The sequence below is a fragment of the Gossypium arboreum genome, chromosome 6 (genome assembly GCF_025698485.1).
Source record: "Gossypium arboreum isolate Shixiya-1 chromosome 6, ASM2569848v2, whole genome shotgun sequence".
NCBI classification, from domain to species: domain Eukaryota; kingdom Viridiplantae; phylum Streptophyta; class Magnoliopsida; order Malvales; family Malvaceae; genus Gossypium; species Gossypium arboreum.
This window is the reverse complement of record NC_069075.1, coordinates 130,453,504-130,472,096: the sequence shown is the minus strand read 5'-3', so window position 1 is coordinate 130,472,096 and position 18,593 is coordinate 130,453,504. Positions and strand designations below refer to the sequence as shown.

The following is an 18,593-nucleotide window of genomic DNA, read 5'->3' as shown; positions in this document are numbered from 1 at the left end:
AGGGGCATGCCCGTGTGGGTAGACCGTGTGGTCACACACACCCGTGTCCCTAACCAGTGTAACTCTTTGTCCATTTATGTATGAACAAATGAAGTCACACAGCCAAGGCACATGCCCGTGTGTTTAGGCCGTGTGGCAAATTAAATTCTCGAAATTAAATACAGGCTTCACACGGCCTGGGCACACGCCCATGTCCAATGGTCGTGTCCCTTGCATGGCCAAGACACACTGTCATGTCTCAGCCCGTGTGGTCAATTTCAAGGCTATTTTCCAAGCCATTTGTCACCCTCGTATGCCCACATACATACACACTTCATATGACACCAATTCAAGCATATTCTTACTACCGAATATCCATAACTAAGACATTAACATGTCAACCACATGCCATCATTTTCATACATACAACATCAAACTTAGTCACTCAACAACATAACTACTTGGACACATTCAACCATCACTCATCAAGCAAATATAAACCACCTCATAAGATATTGACATACACATGAATAATAATAAGATCAACATAAGCCATCCTCATGGCTGTAACACCCCGTACCCGAGACCGTTGCCGGAGTCAGACACGAGGGGTTCGCAGACTTAAATCACTTATTTGCACAGTCCATTTTAAATTTCCAGACGAGCTGGCTAACTGCGTCACTGTCACCTTAAAAATCATATCTCGAGTTCCAAAACTAGAAAACCAGTTCCGTAAATTTTTCCTGAGACTATACTCATATTTTCATCTACAAATTTTTTTCTAGAATTTTTGGTAGAGCCAATAGGTACAGTTTATTAGTTAAAGTCTCCCCTGTTTCAGGGTTCGACTACACTGACCTTTTCGCATTACGACTTGGATATCTCCCTGTACAGGGCTTCAATACTGATGCCGTTTGTTTCTATGGAAACTAGACTCGAAAAGGAATCTATACATATATGGAATGACTTTTAATTATCTCTGGTTAATTTATAATGAATTTCCAAAGTCAGAATAGGGAATCCAGAAACCGTTCTGGCCCTGTCTCACGAAAACTTAAATATTTCATAATATACTATTCATATGATCGTTTCGTTACTTTCCTATGAAAATAGATTCATCAAGGTTAGATTACATAATTTATTCACTATTTAATTCCATTCCTACTATTTTTAGTTATTTTTCACATTCACGTCACTGCTGCTATCAGCATCTATTTTGAAGGTAGACTTTACCTATTACATAGTTTCCATGATTCAACTAGCCCTTTTGCATAAATAGCACAAAATATGATCATGATTAACCATTCCAATGGCTAATCGTTCCCAAACATTTCCATACCTCTTAATGAACATCATACAAGACGATTATAATATTAAGCTCAAAGTGTATATGAGCCATTTTCGCATGGCTATCCAAATTTATACAAAACCAAAGGGTCCATGACCAACAACAAAAAGGGTAGTCCTATACATGCCATTTCAAACTTCAACCAAAAGTGTACCAAAAGGGGCTTTGATAGTGTGGGCAACTTCGAATTCGACACTCCCGAGTCCGATAGCTGACGAACCCAAAATCTATAAACAGAGAATCAAAGAAACGGAGTAAGCATTTAATGCTTAGTAAGTTTGAGCCATGAAATTAGACACAACCAAAGTATAGCATTCATATGGCTAAACGGATAATCTCATATGCACAAATTCTCAATATCATACTTACTTCACATTACCAACCCTTATATTCATACACAAAAGATCAACTTAGCCAAGGCCTAAGCTCATTAATTTCTTGGCGAATATTATTTAAACGAAATCACCACCCTAATGCATATCTGAAACGTACCTCATCGTTGGGTTTTACGAGCGTATCAATTTAAATTATTACAGCAAGATCACTCGTTCTCAAACCAAGTACCTTGAGTCTAGCGGATATAGCCACTAGCTCAAATGCCTTGGGACTTAGCCCGGTTATAGTAACTTGCACAAATGCCTTGGACTTAGCCCGGTATAATAACTCGCACAAATGCCTTTGGGACTTAGCCGGATATAATAGCTCGACAAACGCCTTGGGACTTAGCCGGATATAGTAGCTTCATACGAATGCCTTGATACTTAGCCCTAATTAGCCACTAGCTCAAATGCTCTCGGGACTTAGCCCGCTTATCATCCGAACATTCATGCACATATCAATAAATCATGACACATCTAATTTCATTTTCATAATTAGAGTTCAAACACAAGTCACGTATTAAGCATTCCCATTTCGGCTCACTAGCCACATACAAACAGCATGGTTTAGTTTGATTTATAACACGATCTCTATGCACATACATTATGACTTAATCAAATCATAAACTAAGTCTCATTGCTCGAAAACTTACCTCAGATGTTGTCGAACGATTTCGATGGCTATTCGACCACTTTTTCCTTCCCTTTATCGGATTTAGTTCCCCTTTGCTCTTGAGCTTAATTTAACAAATAAATTGATTTAATCATTTGAGCATCGAAAAGAGGAACTCAAGGTACTTAGCCCATATATATATACATTAGACATTAAAGTCACATACATATGAAATCATGAATCAACTCAACACATTAACCCACACTTCCTTTTAGCCGATTGTCTAAGCCAAGATAAAAGCATCAATATGCTTGCCTCTAACCGAATACATGCAACACCAATCTTCTTCCTATGGCCAAATATGCATGTCTATGTTGAGGCCGATTATATGTAATACTTCCTACAAGTATGGTTACTTGTATTGATTATATATCATCTTGTTTCAAGTTCAAAACTCGGCTAATACGCATATATACACTAGTAATCAAATACTAACATTTTGCACTTCACCTTACTACCATTTCACATCTATTTTCTACCATGGCCGAATGCATCAAGACACCATACCATTCAATTTTGGTCATGGGTTACACAAAGAACTTAATGTCTAACTCAAAAATGCCAAAAAGAAAATCCAAGAGTCATCAATCACCATCACACGTATCATTACAAAGCTTCACACTTAGCATGCAAATGACATCAACACAAATCCACCTTAGCCGAAACTTAACTCATCTTCATGCCCATCACTACAACATCAAACATCAACCGAGAAGACAACACCCATGGCCGAATATCATCTCCATCTCATAGCAAATATTTAAACCATGGGCTAGGTAGAACTCAAACTAACAACTAAAAACATGCATGAATCTCAAGGACAACATCAATCATACCTTAGTCTAGCAAACCACCATAGCCGATTTTCTCAAGCTCTTCCCCTTCCTTTCTTTCCTCTATTCAGCCAAAGATGTTCAAGAATGAACACTTTTTTTTTTACTTTCTTTCTTCAATTCACGGCAATGGGGGGGGGGAACATGGATGAGACAATTTTTTTCATCATCATTTACCTTTCCATTATTATTTTATTGCCCATACTCCTTATTTTATTTTTTTCTAACATAAACCATTATCACAACATGTTTTATGACATGTTTTGCCCATCACCCTTTGTCATGGCCGGCCACTAGTAATTAAATGGGGGAAAATTGACATGCAAGTCCTCCCTTTTGATTACATTCACTATTAGATCCTTATAGATTAGCCTATCACATTTCAAAAGTGTCACACAAGTCCTATGTACTACATTCACATGCAATTAACTAAATCGAAGCTTAAAATTTTCGCACATTCATATTCACATATTTTAGACCATAAATATCACATTCAAATAATTTGGTGACTCGGTTTAGTGGTCCCAAAACCGCTTTCCGACTAGGGTCACTATAGGGCTGTCACAATGGCTATATATACAAATTGGAGTATTAAATCATTATAAGCCAATACATATGGCTAAATAATATAACATATAAACAAAGTGACTTAGTCCCTATACATGCCATAAGCTTAAGAGGTTTGTATTCACTTTTACCCCACGATGATAATATGATAGTGTGATAGCATCTCCGGCGATCTCCAACCCGAGCTAGCTTAGTGACCCTAGAGGACATAGGAAAAAGAGGGGGTAAGTCATATAGCTTAGTACGTCTGTATGAAAATAATGAGCAATTTATTAACATGCTTCTACTAATTCTCGCAATATGATCTCAAGGTAATACAAGCATAATTGCACTTTTTACATATTCATGTCAAGCTGTTTTCTCGAGTCATAGTCACCAAATCATTTATAACTGGAGCTATGGAACTCCAATTAAGCTCCGCTAATTTTTCCAGAAACTAGACTCGCATATAATCTTACCATAAAATTTTCAAAATTTTTGGTTTAGCCAATAAGTACAGTTTATTCTTCACAGTCACCCCTGTTTTGCTGTCTGATAGTTCCAACCCTTCTTCACTAAAAATTAATTATCTCCTCATTAGGGATTTGGAATATGTTCCCGTATTCTAAGAATATAAATTATAACCCATAATTATTTTTGTACAATTTTTAATGATTTTCCAAAGCCAGAACAGGGGAACCCAAAATCATTCTAACCTTGTCTCACAACAATTCAATTATCTCATAATATGAATTCCTTTTTACTTACATCGTTTCTTCTATGTGAAACTAGGCTCAATAAGCTTTAATTTCATATTTTATTTACCCTCTAATTCGATTTCCACAATTTTTGGTGGATTTTCAAAGTTGAACTGCTGCTACTGTCCATGACTGTTTTAGTACACATTAATTTTGTACATTCACATTTCCAAGCATATAGCTTAACATCATTCAAATGCCCAAAAACTCTAATCTATCCATACATTCATAACCATTTTTAATAGGCATTTACGTCGATCCTTTCCTCTTTTCGTTATTTATTAAACCACAAAATTAAAGGAATAAACACATGGTATCTCAATTCGATTTGGCTTAAAAGCTTCACACATGATAATTAATTAAATTTACCATATATTTATACCTTATGAACATAGACCCATAACCACAAGGTCATCACAAAATCATTCTCATAAACATGACTTACTTATTTGCATCCTTACCAACGGTGTATCTTAAACCGAATCATTTCTCATGAGTTTTGCGTACATACCTGTACTACATCATGACATAATCATTCCTTATCACAACTTTGATATAATCTTTGAATTACCCGTTGAACCACTTGGAATACTGAAGGACGTTCGGAATCATCATGCACCAAATAGAGTGCCAAAGTCATGTCCCAGACATGGTCTTACATGGATCCACATGTCGATGCCATATCCCGGATATGGTCTTATACGAAATCTCATGTCAGTGCCGATGTCATGTCCCAGACATGGTCTTACACTAGCACACATATCAGCGCTGATGCCATGTCCTAGACATGGTCTTACACTGGCTCACATATCAACGCCGATTCCATGTCCCAAACATGGTCTTACACTGGCTCACATATCAATGCCGATGCCATGTCCCAGACATGGTCTTACACTGATTCACATATCATGTAATATCCTAAATTAGGGCTTAATCGGAATAGTGGTTTCGTGACCACAAATCTAATATAGAAATAATTATTTTACAATGATTTTGATGTTTATGATATGATTGCATGATTGTGTGAAAATTTCGTGATGAAATTCTATGCCTAAAGTGCTTAAATTGAAAGTAGGGACTAAATCGAATAAGTTGCAAAACTTGCATTCTAGAAGTTTTTAGTATGAAATTGTTTTGGAATATTAATGAGGAGGTCTTAAATAGAAATTTTACCAATTTTAAGTTCATGGACAAAATTAGGACATGGAAGGAATTTTTGGAAAGTTTAGTAGTAAGGGTATTTTGGTCATTTAGTTATTAAAATGAATTAAAACAAAATTAAAAGCCAATTTTGTCCATCTTCTTCATTAGGCCGAAATTTCAAGGGTTCTCCATAGCTAGGGTTTGTTTCAAGCTTCCAAGCTCCATAGTAAGTGATTCCAAGCCCGCTTTTAATGATTTTTACGTTTTGAGATCCCTTAACTCGATAAAGCTTATGTTAGCAATAATTTAACCTAGGGTTTATATTTGGAAAAATACCCATAGGTGAAATTTGTGTATTTTGATGTTTTATGATAGAATATGAAGTTTTAAATTATGTTAGACAACTTGTACTACTCGATTTTAAGCAAAAACGAGTAAAAGGGCTTAATCGGTAAAAATACCTAATAGTCACAAGTACATGTTAGAGTGAGAATTTGATGTTGCCATAGAAGAGAAAAGTGATCAGCATGTTGTAAAACATAAGAATAAGGAATAAAGTTTAATCCAGAGCCTAGGGGCAAAAATGTAAATATGCAAAAGTTTAGGGGTAAAATTGTAATTTTGCCAAAATTTGAGTTAAGGATTAATTTGATAATGTGAGTATTAAATAAGCTAAATGTGTTATTTTAGATCAGGAAAGACGTGGAATCGACCTCAATCGAGGAAAAGAAAAGATTGTGGACTAAATTGCAAAATCTTTGTATTTTGGTACCAAGGTAAGTTCATGTGTAAATAATGTAGCATAATTGTTATTTTTAAGTTATTGATATTAATTATGTGTTATGCTGAATTTTATTATGAAATGTATGCTTTGTGGTTAATTTCAAATAATATGTAAATTATGTGAACTACTTGTTAAATATAATTGTTACCGAGTATTGATTTGGCATTCTACGGAAGACGGCAAGGATAAGTGTTCGAGGAAAAAGCCCGTTTGAACCTTAGGAATAGATTAGGATACAAGTGACATGTCACTAGGATGGTTGAGCATCCGAACTCGTTGAGTTGAGTCCGAGTTCACTTATGGATGCGAATGTCCGAACTCGTTGAGTTGAGTCCGAGTTCGTGAGATGTAACTAGGCATCCGAACTCGTTGAGTTGAGTCCGAGTTCACTTATGGATGCGAACGTCCGAGCTCGTTGAGTTGAGTCCGAGTTCGCTTATGGGCGGGTTACATGATTGCTTGATTGAATATGTGGCACTTATGTGCAAGTTATCCATGTATCCGAATTATATTCGATGTGTTCAACGGGTAAAGTTCTACTCAAATGGAGGAAAATTTCGAGATGTAAAGAGACGTATTGGTAAGTGATATGAAATGGATATTTTGGACAGGTATGTATTTAACCCTCGGGTTGAGTATTGATACAACCACGATAAGGTAATAAGATGATGAAGAATGATTAAAAATGTGATATGTGTTTTAGTGATGTATGCTAATGTTGACTGGTATAACTGTTTGTTATGTTACTTATTATTTGCATATGAACTTACTAAGCATTTATGCTTACTCCCTCCTTCTTACTCATTGTAGTTTTGGACAAGCCAGCTCAGGAGTCGGGATAGGTCGAAGGCTCAATCACACTATCCAAAAGACTTTTGGTAAATGGTTTGTAAATTTAAGTATGGCATGTATAGCAATATACCCATTTTGTGTAAATGATCTTATGGTATGGTTGTGAAATGGTTGAGGAAATGCTTGATAATGATAAATTATGAAAATGGTTAGTTTAGATTATGTTTGATGTTAAGGAAAACTATTAAGATACTTAGTGCATAAAACTCATAAAAGGATGAAATTTACCATAAATGTAATACATGCAGCAATACTAACGCGAGTTTGAAAATTTACTAAAAATCATAGAAATTTAATTTGGTGGTGAAATACATATCAAATTGAAGCTTATTATGTCTAGTTTCACATGAAACAAATGAAACAAGTAAAGGAAGTATATGTTAGAACATATTTTAATTTTAGTGAAACAGAGTCATAGCAGTTTCTGAATCCCCTGTTCCTACTTTAGAAATTCACCATAAATTGTGAAGATATAATTAGGTGGTGTATTTTATATCCTCAGAATCCTTATTGAGTCTAGTTTTAGTATAAACAAATCTCATAGTCATATGAATTTTGTACAGAGAGAAATGTGGTTTGTAGTAAACAGAGGTCAGACCAGTCGAGTCTTGAAACAGGGGTAACTTTAACTAATAAACTGTAATAATTGGCCCAACAAAAAATTATAGAAAAAAATTAGTAGATAGTTTTATGAGTCTAGATTCAGGGAAAATTTACGGATCTTAATTTCGAGTTTTGTAACTCGAGATATGATTTTTCTTGTGACTGTGACGCAAGTAGCTTAAAAGCTGTGAATGTAGAAACAAATAATTCAAAGTTCTAAAAATGTTAAACTAAGCTTAGTAACACCTCATACTCGACTCGGCGACGGTCTCGGGTGTGGGGCGTTACATTTAGTGGTATCGAGCAGGTTTAGTCGGTTCTCGGACTACGTGTTGTATGTACGGATTTTGCTATACATGCCATATGTATGAATTGTGATAGTGTGACGACTTGACCTTTTAAATGAAATTTTTTATATAGTAAATGGATCCCGATCCAGTGTGGCGAGATGAAGTCTGAGTAATGCGCCACTCGGCTGATGGAGCAGCGCCGACTGAAACCCACCCCTCACTGTTGGTCGGGGAGGAGGGAAAGGGATCGAAGCCTTTCTCCAAATGATGAGTGCATGGTACACCGAGTTCGTTCAATCGAACCCAAATGTACGACCTCCCCACCTCCCCAATTCCTCAACCTATGCCTCCAATGCCTCAAGGAGTGGATATGATAAAATTTCACAGAACCCCGTTGATAGAATTAAGTAAACAAGGGGTGAAGAATTTAGAGCAAATATTGATGATGATGCGAGAAAGCGAGTTCGGCTTGAAAATTCTATCCGGTATTTGATGAATTATCTTGTACACCGAAGAATGTTTGAAATGTGCTACATCTTTGTTGAGAGATTCAGCCTATAATTGATGGAAGACTTTGATTTGGTGGTACCGAAGAGAGGGTAACACGGGAATTCTTTCAAGAAGAGTTTGGAAGAAATATATTAGTGAAAGATTTATTGATCGAAATGTAAAGAGTTTCTTGAGTGAAGCAACGTAATATGACAGTCTCGAATATGAAAGAGAGTTTGTTCGATTAAGTAAGTATGCGGGAATATGTTCCTCTGAAGCCAAGATGTGCCGACGATTTGAAGACGGGCTTAACGAAGACATTAAGGTATTTGTTGGGATCCTTGAACTAAAAGAAATGGTGGTACTTGTCGATCGAGCTTGCAAGGTGAAGAATTCTTGAAGGAAAAGAAAAAGGTAGAATCAAACACGAAATTGGAAGAAAAGACCAATGAGTAATGCACCCTCACAAAGAAACCGGAAAGTCAAGAAATATGAATCCTCGTTCCCAAGTTTCATTTGGGCAATCATATGGAAATTTTAGGAAGCGAAATGTGGGTCCTAAATCTCGGACTATACTGCACTAGTGCGGAAATACGAGATTTGTTAAACCCGAGTGCCGGTGGTGTGGTAGAAATCATTTTGGTCCGTGCGAGCAAATGAATGTTTTCGATGTGGTTCTCCGGATCATTTTATTAGAGACCCCAGAGAGTGAGAAAGAAAAATTTGAATGTAAAAGCTAGTGGTGCGGACTCGAGGGAAGGTATCCAGAAAAGTTGGAAGTGAAACAAGCGGTAAGAATGTAGCGAGGATGCACGGTTAGACCGAAGGAAGGGCTCGGCTAGAACTTATGCTATTAAAGCGCGTGAAGATGCTTCCTCACCGATGTGATTACGGTACATTTTCTCTATAATGTTAATGTTATTGCTTTGATTGATCCGGTTCTACTCATTCATATGTGTGCATGAAATTGGTGTCTAGTATGAATATACCTGTTGAGAATACAGAATTTATGATTAGAGTGTCGAATCCGTTAGGCAAATGTGTGACTGTTGATAAAGTATGTAAGAAATGTCCTTTAATGATTCGGGATCATTACTTTCCGGCCGACTTGATGTTGTTGCCGTTTGATGAATTTGATGTTATTTTGGGTATGGATTGGTTGACATTGCATGATGCTATAGTAAATTGCAAAGAAAAGGTTATAGAATTAAAGTGTGGAAATGGTGAAACTCTGCGGGTTGAATCAGATAAATCAGAGCATTGCCTAGTGTGATTTCTTCAATGTCGGCTCAAAGATATCTGAGAAAGGGTTATGAAGCTTATTTGGCGTATGTAATTAATACAAAAGAAGTTGAAAAGAAAGTTGAATCAGTGCCGGTTGTGTGTGAATTTGCGGACGTATTTCCAGAAGAATTGCCGGGTTTGCCTCCAGTCAGGGAAGTAGAATTTGGTATTGATTTGATACCGGGAACAGCTCCGATCTCGATTGCTCCATATAAAATGGCACCAACAGAGTTGAAAGAATTAAAGTCGCAGATTGCAAGAGTTGGTGATAAAGGCTTTGTGAGACCGAGTTTTTCACCTTGGGGTGCTCCGTGTTATTTGTGAAAAGAAGGATGGTTCTATGAGATTATGTGTTGATTATTGGCGGTTAAACAAGGTGATAATCAAAAACAAGTATCCGCTGTTGAGAATTGATGATTTGTTTCATCACTAAAAGGAGCGACATGGTTTTCAAAGATTGACTTGAGATCCGGTATTACCAACTGCGGGTAAAGGAGTCGGATGTACCTAAAGCGCTTTTAGAACAAGGTATGGTCAATATGAATTTTTAGTTATGCCATTCGGATTGACAAATGCTCTCTTGTGTTTATGGATTTAATGAATCGCATATTTCGCCATACTTGGACAAATTTGTTGTGGTGTTTATAGATGATATTTTAATTTATTCAAAAGATGAGACGAACATCTTGAGCATTTGAGGATAGTTTTGCAAACTTTGAGAGAAAGCATTTGTATGCTAAGTTTAGTAAAAGTGAATTTTGGCTCCGGAAGTTGGATTTTTGGGTCATATTGTTTGGTGATGGTATACGGGTTGATCCTAGTAAAATTTCAGCCATTGTTGATTGGAAACTACCAAAAACGTGGCGAAGTTAGAAGTTTCTTGGGGCTAGCTGGGTATTATCGGCGGTTTGTAAATGGATTTTCTATAATTGCTGCTCCTATAACTAGATTACTCAGAAAGGATGTTAAATTTGAATGGACGGAAGAATGTCAACGAGTTTTGAAGAATTGAAAAGTTATTAACAGAGGCACCGGTGTTAGTACTGCCGAATCGGTAAAGAATTTGTGGTGTATAGTGATGCTTCTCTAAATGGTTTGGGGTGTGTGCTCATGCAAGAAGGAAAAGTGGTGGCATATGCTTGAGGCGATTAAAACCTCATGAGAGGAATTATCCTACTCACGATTTGGAATTGGTGCGGTGGTGTTTGCTTTGAAAATTTGGCGACATTATTTGTATGGTGAAAATGTCGGTATATACCGACCACAAAAGTCTTAAGTACTTGATGTCACAAAAGACTTGAATTTGAGACAACGAAGATGGTTGGAGTTGTTGAAAGATTACGAGCTTGTTATTGATTATCATCCGGAAAAGCGAATGTGGTTCTTGATGCTTTGAGCGAAAGTTGTTGTTTGCTTTGAGAGTTATGAACACTCGGTTGAAAGTGTCAAATGATGGTTCGATTCTAGCGAGTTAAGAGCAAAACCAATGTTTTACAAGAGATTTCAAACTCGGAAAAATGATCAAGATTTGCTAGCCAAAAGAAAACAAAGTGAAGTCGACACGGATCGATTTGAAATTGGTTCGATGGGTGCTTAATGTTTAAAGATCGGTTGTGTACCAAAGAATGAGGAATTGATTCAAAAGATCCTCTGAAGCACATAGTGGTTATTTCTCGATTCATCCGGGTAGTACGAAAATGTATAATGACTTGAAGAAAATGTATTGGTGGAATGGAATGAAAAGAGATATATCGAGTTTGTGTCCAAATGCTTAATTTGTCAACAGTGAAAGTGAACACCAAGTACCTTCAGATTACTCCACCTATTATGGTTCTGAATGGAAATGGGATCGATTACCATGGATTTTGTTTCAGATTGCCATTGACTCGGAAAGAAAGATGCCATCTGGGTAATAGTTGATGATTAACTAAGTCGGCTCATTTTATCCCGATGCGTCTGAATTATTCTCTTAACAAGTTGGCTGAACTGTATATTAAAGAAATTGTTAGATTACACGGAATACCATTATCGATTATTTCAGATAGAGATCCAAGGTTTACCTCGCGGTTTTGGCAAAAGTTTTAAGACGCGTTAGGTACGAAGTTAAATTTCAGTACTGCTTTTCATCCACAAACTGATGGACAATCAGAGAGAGTAATTCAGATTCTTGAAGACATGCTCAGATGTTGTGTATTGGAATTTCAAGGAAGTTGGGAAAGATATTTGCCGTTGGTAGAATTTGCTTACAACAATAGCTATCAAACGAGCTTGAAAATGGCACCTTATGAAGCATTGTATAGTCGCAAGTGTCGAACGCCTTTGTATTGGACTGAACTCAAGGAAAATCAGATTTATGGAGTTGATTTAATAAAAGAAACTGAAGAAAAAGTGAAGATAATTAGAGATTGTTTGAAAGCTGCTTCAGATAGACAGAAATCTTATGCAGACCTAAAGCGAAAGGATATTGAGTTTCAAGTTGGTGATAAGGTATTTTTGAAAGTGTCTCCATGGAAGAAAGTCCTTAGATTTGGACGAAAAGGCAAGTTAAGTCCGCGTTTTATTGGACCGTATGAAATAATTGAAAAAGTTGGACCGGTAGCATATCGGCTAGCTTTACCACCCGAATTAGGAAAGATTCATGATGTGTTTCACGTATCTATGTTACGTCGGTATCGTTCGAATCCTTCACATATAATTTCACCGACAGAAATTGAACTGCGACCTGATATGACTTATGAAGAAGAACCGATTAAGATTTTAGCTCGAGAAGTCAAACAACTAAGAAATAAAAGTGTTGCACTTGTGAAAGTGTTGTGGCAAAAGCATGGGGTAGAAGAGACTACATGGGAAACTGAAGAAACTATGAGAAACCAATACCCACACTGTTTCTGGGTAAGATTTTCGAGGACAAAAATCTTTAAAAGGGAGGGAGAGTTGTAATATCCTAAATTAGGGCTTAATCGGAATAGTGGTTTCGTGACCACAAATCTGAGATAGAAATAATTATTTTACAATGATTTTGATGTTTATGATATGATTGCATGATTGTGTGAAAATTTTGTGATGAAATTCTATGCCTAAAGTGCTTAAATTGAAAGTAGGGACTAAATCGAATAAGTTGCAAAACTTGCATTCTAGAAGTTTTTAGTATGAAATTGTTTTGGAATATTAATGAGGAGGTCTTAAATAGAAATTTTACCAATTTTAAGTTCATGGACAAAATTAGGACATGGAAGGAATTTTGGAAAGTTTAGTAGTAAGGGTATTTTGGTCATTTAGTTATTAAAATGAATTAAAAACAAAATTAAAAGCCAATTTTGTCCATCTTCTTCATTAGGCCGAAATTTCAAGGGTTCTCCATAGCTAGGGTTTGTTTCAAGCTTCCAAGCTCCATAGTAAGTGATTCCAAGCCCGTTTTAATGATTTTTACGTTTTGAGATCCCGGTAACTCGATAAAGCTTATGTTAGCAATAATTTAACCTAGGGTTTATATTTGGAAAAATACCCATAGGTGAAATTTGTGTATTTTGATGTTTTATGATAGAATATGAAGTTTTAAATTATGTTAGACAACTTGTACTACTCGATTTTAAGCAAAAAGCGAGTAAAAGGGCTTAATCGGTAAAAATACCTAATAGTCACAAGTACATGTTAGAGTGAGAATTTGATGTTGCCATAGAAGAGAAAAGTGATCAGCATGTTGTAAAACATAAGAATAAGGAATAAATTTTAATCCAGAGCCTAGGGGCAAAATGTAAATATGCAAAAGTTTAGGGTAAAATTGTAATTTTGCCAAAATTTGAGTTAAGGATTAATTTGATAATGTGAGTATTAAATAAGCTAAATGTGTTATTTTAGATCAAGAAAGACGTGGAATCGACCTCAATCGAGGAAAAGAAAAGATTGTGGACTAAATTGCAAAATCTTTGTATTTTGGTACCAAGGTAAGTTCATGTGTAAATAATGTAGCATAATTGTTATTTTTAAGTTATTGATATTAATTATGTGTTATGCTGAATTTTATTATGAAATGTATGCTTTGTGGTTAATTTCAAATAATATGTAAATTATGTGAACTACTTGTTAAATATAATTGTTACAGAGTATTGATTTGGCATTCTACGGAAGACGGCAAGGATAAGTGTTCGAGGAAAAGCCCGTTTGAACCTTAGGAATAGATTAGGATACAAGTGACATGTCACTAGGATGGTTGAGCATCCGAACTCGTTGAGTTGAGTCCGAGTTCACTTATGGATGCGAATGTCCGAACTCGTTGAGTTGAGTCCGAGTTCGTGAGATGTAACTAGGCATCCGAACTCGTTGAGTTGAGTCCGAGTTCACTTATGGATGCGAACGCCCGAGCTCGTTGAGTTGAGTCCGAGTTCGCTTATGGGCGGGTTACATGATTGCTTGATTGAATATGTGGCACTTATGTGCAAGTTATCCATGTATCCGAATTATATTCCGATGTGTTCAACGGGTAAAGTTCTACTCAAATGGAGGAAAATTTCGAGATGTAAAGAGACGTGTCGGTAAGTGATATGAAATGGATATTTTGGACAGGTATGTATTTAACCCTCGGGTTGAGTATTGATACAACCACGATAAGGTAATAAGATGATGAAGAATGATTAAAATGTGATATGTGTTTTAGTGATGTATGCTAATGTTGATGGTATAATTGTTTGTTATGTTACTTATTATTTGCATATGAACTTACTAAGCATTTATGCTTACTCCCTCCTTCTTACTCATTGTAGTTTTGGACAAGCCAGCTCAAGAGTCGGGATAGGTCGAAGGCTCAGTCACACTATCCAGAAGATTTTTGGTAAATGGCTTGTAAATTTAAGTATGGCATGTATAGCAATATACCCATTTTGTGTAAATGATCTTATGGTATGGTTGTGAAATGGTTGAGGAAATGCTTGATAATGATAAATTATGAAAATGGTTAGTTTAGATTATGTTTGATGTTAAGGAAAACTATTAAGATACTTAGTGCATAAAACTCATAAAAGGATGAAATTTACCATAAATGTAATCTGTAGCAATACTAACGCGAGTTTGAAAATTTACTAAAAATCATAGAAATTGAATTTGGTGGTGAAATACATATCAAATTGAAGCTTATTATGTCTAGTTTCACATGAAACAAATGAAACAAGTAAATGAAGTATATGTTAGAACATATTTTAATTTTAGTGAAACAGAGTCATAGCAGTTTCTGAATCCCCTGTTCCTACTTTAGAAATTCACCATAAATTGTGAAGATATAATTAGGTGGTGTATTTTATATCCTCAGAATCCTTATTGAGTCTAGTTTTAGTATAAATAAACCTCATAGTAATATGAATTTTGTACAGAGAGAAATGTGGTTCGTAGTAAACAGAGGTCAGACCAGTCGAGTCTTGAAACAGGGGTAACTTTAACTAATAAACTGTAATAATTGGCCCAACAAAAAATTCTAGAAAAAAATTAGTAGATAGTTTTATGAGTCTAGATTCAGGGAAAATTTACAGATCTTAATTTCGAGTTTTGTAATTCGAGATACGATTTTTCTTGTGACTGTGACACAAGTAGCTTAAAAGCTGTGAATGTAGAAACAAATAATTCAAAGTTCTAAAAATGTTAAACTAAGCTTAGTAACACCTCATACTCGACTCCGGCGACGGTCTCGGGTGTGGGGGCGTTACATATCAACACCGATGCCATGTCCCAGACATGGTTTTACAGGGGACCTTATCTCGAAACTTTGTCGAATATCATCGAGTCATCATGAATCCATCCCATAAAGAAAATACATATTCATATACATTTCATGCAAAATTTAAACATTAAACATATTATAATAACAACATGTTGCATTATTTTTGTACAAACTTACCTTGATACCAAAAATAGTGAATAGGACCTAACCGTCAAATGTGCATTTCTCCCCTGTTCTTGGTCCAAACCAAGTTTTATTTGATCTAAAACATCACATTTAACTTATTTATTTGTCACATTATTCAATGTGATCCAAAAATCACATTATGGAAAATTTACATTTTTGCCCCTAAACTTTGTCATTTTTACACTTTTGCCCCTAGGCTCGTAAAATGATTTTTATTCAGTTTCCTCACTCTTTAATCCTAGCCAAATAATTTTCAGAATCCCACAATTTCCACTAAATCACACTTTTATGAAAAATTTTATAACTTTTACAAATAGGCCATTTTATACATTTTCACTGAAAATCACTTAATAAAAGTCATTTCTCTAACATCAAACTTACATATTCCTCCATTAAAAATCAAAATACACACATGTCACACATGGGTAAATTTTTAAACATGAACCCTAACTCAAAATAAGGCTAGAAATAGGTAGATCATGCTTCAAATATCTCAAAAATGTGAAAATCATTAAAAATAGGGCAAGAACGGACTTACTATTGAGCTTAGAAAGCTTGAACAAAACCCTAGCTATGGCTTCCATGCAAATTTCGACCAAAGGTTGAAGGTGAGAATAAATTTGGCTTTTATTTTCCTTTTTTATTATTTTAATTACCAAATGACCAAAATGCCCCTAACTTCAAATTTTCTATTTCACCAATTTCATGTCCATTTTTTTCCAAAAAATTAACCAATGGTCTAATTGTCATATAAGGACCTCCAATTTAAAATTTCATAACAATTGGACACCTCTAGCATGTAGAACTCAACTTTTGCACTTTTTATGATTTAGTCATTTTGACTAAATTGAGTGCCCAAAGGTCAAAATTTTCAAACAAAATTTTCACAAATCATTTTTTGAAATCGTAGACCATAAAAGTATAATAAAAATAAATTTTCTTACATCGTATTTGTGGTCTCAAAATCACTGTTCCGACTAGACCCTAAATCGAGATGTTAGATATTCGGCAAGTAAGTCAAAGATGAGGAAATATGATAATGTGTTACGAGTTGGTACAAGTATGTACGAAAAAATCATATGAATGAGCTCAGTATGTGAGGAACTTTTGGTAAGATTGAAAATGTGTAAGTTATGTCTTCAAATTTAAGCTATGCCTATGAATTTATAATAACACATAAGTAAACTATGCTATGTCCATGGTATCTATATATATGGTCATGTTGCTATTTAATTGCATGTGAACTTACTAAGCTTTATGCTTACTCCCCTTCTCTTTTTCATTTTCTGATAGTATTGCCAAGCTAGATCAGGGATCGAAAGACGTCGGAGGCTCGATTACACTATCAACTGGACATTGGGTATAGTTAGTCTCAACATTTTAAGTATGGCATGTATAGGGACTTGGTCTTTATGTTATATGTCATATCGATCTAGCCAAATGTGTTGGCTTATGGTAATATTTGATTCATTTGGTATATGGCCATGTAATATGGTTCATATTGATTATTTGGGTTGTAACCCTAATCAATTATGCATTCATGCAATGTGTTATGCTTGACGTGATTGCTTGTGGATGAGATGTGTGACGAATGGAACATGTGCGAAAGAAATGAATCATGGCTAATAAGTATGACCAAAACTATAGTATAACTGAGTAAATTGAAAGTAGTTTTAGCCTGATGAATGAATATGAAATTGGTGTGGAATGCCGTATGAAAGCATGATGGTTTGGATAGGAGATATGTTAACATTACAAAAGCATGGGTTAATCATGTTTATGAGTATTTGAGTGACTAAATATACTATGTTGCATGCCATCAAAGATGAATGACTAAATGAGCATTTAAGGGTGTCAAAAAGCTTGGAAATAGCCTTAAAGTTATCCACATGGGTAGACACACGGGGGTGTGTCCAGGCTGTGTGTGACACACAGTTTGCTCTATGGGCGTGTGATCCGGTCGTGTGTCCTGTAACAGCTCAATTCAAGGCCTAATCAAAATAGTGGTCTCGGGACCACAAATTCGAAGTTGGAGGAATTATTTTATTTTTAAAATAGAGTCATACCATGGTTATTATAGTGCATGAAAAATTTGGTGAGCTAATTTTAACGTTTGTGAGCCCAATGGCGAAAAAAGACTAAATCGCATAAAGTGCAAAGTCTTAAATTGATAGCTAAAGTTGTCAAATAGCTAGATAACCTAATTTGGGGGTCTTTAAAGGGCAATTAGACCCTTAGACAATAGCTTGGCCGGCCATGGGAGACAAATTTTGTAGAAAAGGTCAAAATTAGGTGAAGCTTATGTCACCAATTTTGACTAGTTGTATTTTTAATAATACAAAAAGGAAAAGCTATCATATTTCTCTCTTCTTATCCGAAAATATCAGCCTTTTTAGGGGTTTGAGAGCTTAAAAATTTACAACAACTTGAAGCACTCACAAGTAAGTGATTTCCATGTCCTTTGTTGATGATTTTTGTATTTTTAAGACCCTTGAAGCATGAGCTTCCAAATGTGGGGTATATATTTTAAAATGGTTAAAGGTCTAGGGTTTTTCCATGAGATCATGTAGGGGGTTTTCTGAAATTTTATGGAAGAATATGAGTCTTAGTTGTATGATAGATAACTTTTGTGAAAGGTGTTAGCATGAAAACACCTAAAGGGACCATTTTGTATAAGTTGTAAAATAAGTGATAAATGTGTGAAATAATGAGAATTTGAGGTTTCTATAAGAGTACAAAGG

The 18,593-nt window shown here is 35.5% G+C and overlaps 2 long non-coding RNA genes across 2 annotated transcripts in view; both read left to right on the top strand.

Moving 5' to 3' along the window:
• LOC128293697 (uncharacterized) overlaps positions 1-6,582 on the top strand; it is a 68,651-nt gene extending 62,069 nt beyond the window's left edge. Inside the window, exon 2 of the long non-coding RNA XR_008283874.1 lies at positions 6,434-6,582. This is a non-coding gene — a long non-coding RNA (uncharacterized LOC128293697). The remainder of the gene's footprint in view (positions 1-6,433) is intronic.
• A 6,704-nt stretch (positions 6,583-13,286) lies between these two features.
• On the top strand, positions 13,287-14,907 carry LOC128293698 (uncharacterized). Its single transcript, XR_008283875.1, has 3 exons — positions 13,287-13,354; positions 13,818-13,903; positions 14,720-14,907. It is a non-coding gene; the product is annotated as an uncharacterized LOC128293698 (long non-coding RNA).
• The last annotated feature ends 3,686 nt before the right edge of the window (positions 14,908-18,593 follow it).